Source organism: Malus domestica, chromosome 15 (assembly GCF_042453785.1).
Source record: "Malus domestica chromosome 15, GDT2T_hap1".
Taxonomy (NCBI): domain Eukaryota; kingdom Viridiplantae; phylum Streptophyta; class Magnoliopsida; order Rosales; family Rosaceae; genus Malus; species Malus domestica.
Genome location: NC_091675.1, coordinates 28,258,886 through 28,264,584, shown reverse-complemented (window position 1 = coordinate 28,264,584; position 5,699 = coordinate 28,258,886). Strand labels below are relative to the sequence as shown.

Sequence of the window (5,699 nt, the reverse complement as noted above, 5' to 3'; positions counted from 1 at the left end):
AGCTAAATAACCATATGTCAAGAGCTTTAAATATACCAAGGCATACCGATTTCTCCACAATGACTAAGATGCAACAGAGACGTAGAGGGATGGCTCATATATAGTCAACTGGTTTGCACAAGCACTATTGAGATTGGAGGTGATATGACAAGGAATAAGCCTTTGTAGGTGATGTATGAGATAGTAAATGAAATCGAAGAGTGTTCCCATATTTTCGTCACCCCGTCTCTTAGACATTTCATCAAATAGGGTAGATGTACACAGATCCTTCTTCACAAACTTACCCACAAGATACTAATTAACCCATCCAAATTTATCTTTCAGGTATGCACCATAGTTATCATTCATAAGAGAAGGGAACTTAGCCTCCGGAGTTGCTGAAATGATACTCAAATTAAGAACTACCTCAGGTCCAATTTTCGTACTATCAGATAACGAGTGCTTATGGAGTAGCTGCGGAGCAGAGATCATCATCTTCGATTCCGGAAGCAAGATTATAGATGCAGCAGACTTGTTCGAATGTGGCTTGACAGTCAAATTTGCCAGTGTTCACAACATCTGTGAAGATGAGAGCAATGGCGGAACGGAATGGTCGTGGATTGTCGATAGAATTCGGAATGGGTTGCCATCTTCGTTGTGAGGTTTTTGGTGACCGACCTCAATCGATATAGCTTCATCAGAACACATCGAGGCTGGATTAGAATCTCCCTTGACGTCGAGAGCCAAGTCACGGTGTAACTGAGTAAGGTCACTACGGATTTCAGCGAGTACAGGATTCACAGCCTTGTGAATGGCGATGAATGCAGAATCCATATCTTCACAGATCGCATCACGGATCGCAACACATATCAAAGCTTCAAATGAGTCGATTGCAGCGGAAAGTCATGCATCCATGGTAGGAAGACGGGTCGGGTGGGTGTGCACAGGAGGGAAACCAGGATTCGAAAAGGATGATACCATTGTTATGATACCATTGATACGACCCAATTCTCAATTCCCTTAATCAACCTGCAAGTAGCACAAGAAAGTTATGGAAGAAGAGGGAAGGAGAGAAGGAGCAAGCTCCAATATATTTTTGTATTTTGATTTCTTTCTTGTAAATTCTGATCTGATACATTTGACGGAGCTGCGCTCTTTTTATACAGCCTCTACACTTTTAAATGCCAGCTGGCATATTAACAATTCCTCACATTAATAAAGCATAAACCTCAGTAATAACTTGCATCATAACAGTTGCAGTAATGTTTAACAATAAGAGATTTTTAGAGAGAGAAAGTATTAGATTTGAGGAAGAAGAAAGAGTTTATGTATTACGCAATGATCTTACAGGGAGTACATTACACTATATGTATACATTGTAATGCCTTATAGGCTAAGCTAACACTCTAACAAACTTATATCAGACTATGTAATCTATTGACACAGCACTATTTCATCCATTGATCCTATACTGTTATCAGTTTTGAGCCAGGCCAGCTGGTCTGGTTCCATGGTTTTGCCAAAAATTTTAAAATTATGTAGGGAGAGCAGATCAAAGTGTACCAGCCTATCCGGTTTGATCCGTTTTGTTGAGAGATTGGGGGATTTGCCCACCGCTTGTTATAGACTACAAACTTAGTAAAGTGTCATCTCAGTAGCATAGCACAATTTATCACCAGATAAATGATACAAAAATAAAAGGTAAGAAGGTTTATCTTCTGTCTGTGTTGCTTTTAAATATAATTTTTTACTCAATAAAACGTACTTAATATGGGGTGACGATGGCTCCCTTCTTTTTGTGGAATGAGGATTTTCTCCGTATCCTTTTTGTGATGATTATGAGGATTCTCTAATTATATTTGTTTATCGTACATCGTGCGATCAGAAATTACTTAAATTTTTTATTTAAAATTAAATATAAATAATATCTACCGAAAACTGACCACACAATGTACGATGAACATACATTATCGGAGGATTCCCGAAATCCTCACAAAAAGTATCTGGAGAGGATCATCATTCTTTTTTGTGATACACTGATTGGATTGCATCACTGATCACAACTTCTAATAAAAAATTCAGAGAAAAACAAACTTTGTGGCACCCTTCTCCTCAAAATATAGTATTAAAGTCCTTAAATCACTTTATTTTTCCACCAAAGCTCTCATTTTCTTTGCACTTAATCCAAAATCAATCAATTCAAGAGAGTGAAGGTATGTACTTGCTTAAGATTAAAATTTGAATATATGTAAAAAGAAGAATATAGAATAATGACAACCTTAGAGACACATTTGTTACACTGAAGTCCATGAGTTTTCTTTTAGTTCCTTTTTTCTTGCCATTTCATATTAATTTGTTGGATTTATGTTGGTCGAAGTTTCTTTTCGAAAATTACTTTAGAGCTGTTTTAGTAATAGAAATTTCTATTAACTAGTGGGTGGACTAACCAATTTTAGATGTGAAAATTGAAGCTTCGATTGTAATTATTGACCAATACGATAAATACTAAATTACATAGTATGATGATATTACTCTTAATAAATTCTGAATCCTAACCAATAATTATTTCTTCGAATTCTCGAACGAACAAAGATATTGTTAGGTAAGTATTGGTTGTTCTATCACCATAGACATATATTTAATACAAACAATATTTCTATTTTTAAGGAGCCGAAGTGGGAGGGTTTGATACTGTAACACAATTAATTAAAAAAAAAAGACCCTAATCACTAAGACAATCCACCATTTGTAACAATGATCATTATATAAACAAACATAAATGGATCTCATTTGTAAGAAATTGTGCGATTAATATTAAATGAGCGTATGATAACACAACAAAGGAAAAACAAAAATATTGCTAAGTATGAATAATTCTTCCTTGATTTCATTGGATTTGCATTTTGAATGCTTGATAACCAACATTCCCCTAAATGAGTAAAGACATTGCTCACTATTCAAAAAGTGAACTCCTTAAAAAGTAATAGTCCATTGCTTGACTAGTGATTTTGGCATCTCTATTTATTGTTGAAGTGGTCTATATGTTTTAAAGACAATATTAACCCCTTAGAATATTCGTTTGTAATTTCTTTTATTCTTTGAAGAGATTCGTTCGCAACTTTGTAATTTCTTTTCCCGTTTGTCCATTTCAAGTTTAGTTCTCTCATGCATACCAATTATCCAAAAGAGCTCCAACATCATAGTATAATTAATTAATTAACTTATGAACCCAATCTGCATGATATAAAATGGAAAAACATTGGCAGCACATTGGCACGTTTCAGCGTTTTGCATAGAGAGGGAATTATTTGTGCGCGACCGACACTAATTTGTAGCCTTACGTACTAAAGTAGACTAGTAGTTGAGAGGAAGAAAAAACAAAAAAACGATTGAGACTTGGCAATTCCAAAAAAAGAAAAAAAAGAAATACTACAAAATGCTTCCATAAACAAAACATTAGTTGCCTAATATTTTTACAAAATATATTGTAATAAATAACCCAAAAGGTTTTCCACACGAAAACCATGATTTTCCAAACCCTACTTTTTCCTTTTTGCAAAAATCACCACCATAAGACATAACCCCACCATTCACTTAGCAGCTTTTATATATAATTTACAGAGGGAGAGGGGGGGAGAGAGAGAGAGAGAGAGAGAGAGAGAGGATCATGGCTCATTGTTCTTGTTTTGAGAAATTAATGAGGTTTTTTGCTACTTATAATATTACTAGTACTAGTCTAATAAATTACTTAATTAATTATGGGGTTTGTTGTAGAATAATGGTATCGCATGGCCATGCAGAAGACAAGTGCTGCCGGAAAACCAGAATTTGACGTATGTCCGACAATTTCTGCAGGAGCATAACGTGGTCGGATCGGAGCCTATCGTTGTCTGTCCGTACGAGCTGAAAATGGTACAAAACGATCCTCAACCGTTTGTTCAGTTCCCGGTTCTCAACCCTAAGCCGGTTCACCTGGTTCCTTAGGTTTTCTATGTGCTTTTGTTTTCGCATCCGTGACCGCCTGGCCGACTCCCGGTTCGATATCATCCGCCTCCTCTTCCGCTCGTCCACCACCGAAACTCTACGGTTCGAGTCGTCATTTTGGCATGACTTCGCATTGGCATGGGTCCGGTCCGGCCGGTTCGGGTCGTCATCTGAACCAGAACTCAAAATTACTGTTTTGGGAGACTGAACCGGAGATGAACTTAGGGTTGAGATCACGGGTATTGGTGATGGGATTGCCGGAAAATGCTCCGAGCAATCCCACGGGGTGAAGCCGTCGGGGATAAAGCCCCCGTCGAAAGTGGGAAAATGGAGGAGGGAGTCAGAGGGAAGCATGGCTGGAACAGCAGACAACATGGTTGCTACAATAAAAACTCTCTGAACTTGTAATTTAGACAGAGAGGGAGGGGGGAGGAGGAAAGGGAAGGAACGAAGCGTTGGGGCTTCATATTTAAAGCCAAACCTGAGTGACCAATTGGTGAAATTAAGTTGGGTTACCAAGGGTACTTTTGTCCAAAACCGTATTGCTTAAGTAAGCCGCATATGTACAGGGCTTTGCTTGAGTCAGGTGGCACTATAGAGCGTGGGGCCTTAATTAGAGTTAGGGTTCTAAGAGACGGAATTGGATCCTCTCCTGAGCACAACGAACGAATTTTCTTGACCAACACATATGAATCGTTAAACTTTTATCTAACAGCTACAAATAAGAATGTTCTTTTAAAATTATAATACTTATAGCCGTTAGATAAAAATTCAACGATTCACGTGTGTTGATGAAGAGGATCCGCTCCTTGTGCTCTGAGAGGATCCAATTCCCTAAAGGACCACACTTGGTGTGACGTAGCCGTCGGTGGGTCCCCAAAAAAACTCGATATTTAAGCTTAGTCACGAAGAAACAAGAGACTAGCTGGGATCCACTAAGGACACGTGTCAATAGCCCATATGAAAAATGCGTGGGAGCCAATGGTTAGGAGGTTTGATGACGTGAGAACTAGGGTTTGGCTGGGCTTGAGCAAGCCAAAGGTGAGATATATTAGTGCCAAGGGTCTGGAGCACCAAGCCGATTGTTGATTGATCAGAAACAATAGTGTAATGATTAATGGAGAAGTATAACCAACCAGTGACGAACATTACAAAGTGATGTCCCATTTGCTTTTATCTGTGGGACGAGTATTTCCGATTTTTATGGGGGTAATCTGTAAAGAGACAGTGACAGGGCTTGGTTATATTTTAATGTTGCGTGAATTATGGGCCTCCAACAATAATAGAAGATGATGAATTGGGTTTCTAAAAACAGCGGAAATATATATATAGAGAGAGAGAGAAATTTTAAGAGAAAGAATCCCTATTTTTTTTATAAAAATAAGAATTAGTTGTGGTACTTAAATTACATCGAACTTTAGTTATTCGAACTATCTATTTTTCAAGTTGCACCTTATAAATCATATTTGCAAAATATTAGCTAAATCGAAAATTTTATTGAGAAACAATGAAATTTTATCTTGATAATTAAATAAGCAAATGGTTTCAGATTGAACTGAATTTTTGCAATATTGATCTATGAATCGAGACTTACAAAATAGACGATTCGGATCGTTAAAATTCGATGTGGAGTGAACCCCACACCTAATCCCCATATTTTGAAAAAAAAATGGGAATGCCTTTGCATAAGGGGCTACACACACGTACATACATGTGTATTTGCTTTGAAGGGACGC

The 5,699-nt window shown here is 37.5% G+C and overlaps 1 pseudogene; it reads right to left on the bottom strand.

Annotated features, from left to right (window-relative positions):
• Window positions 1–3,723: 3,723 nt before the first annotated feature.
• LOC103401207 (bZIP transcription factor 53-like) lies at window positions 3,724–4,410 on the bottom strand (annotated as a pseudogene).
• Between the last annotated feature and the right edge of the window lie 1,289 nt (window positions 4,411–5,699).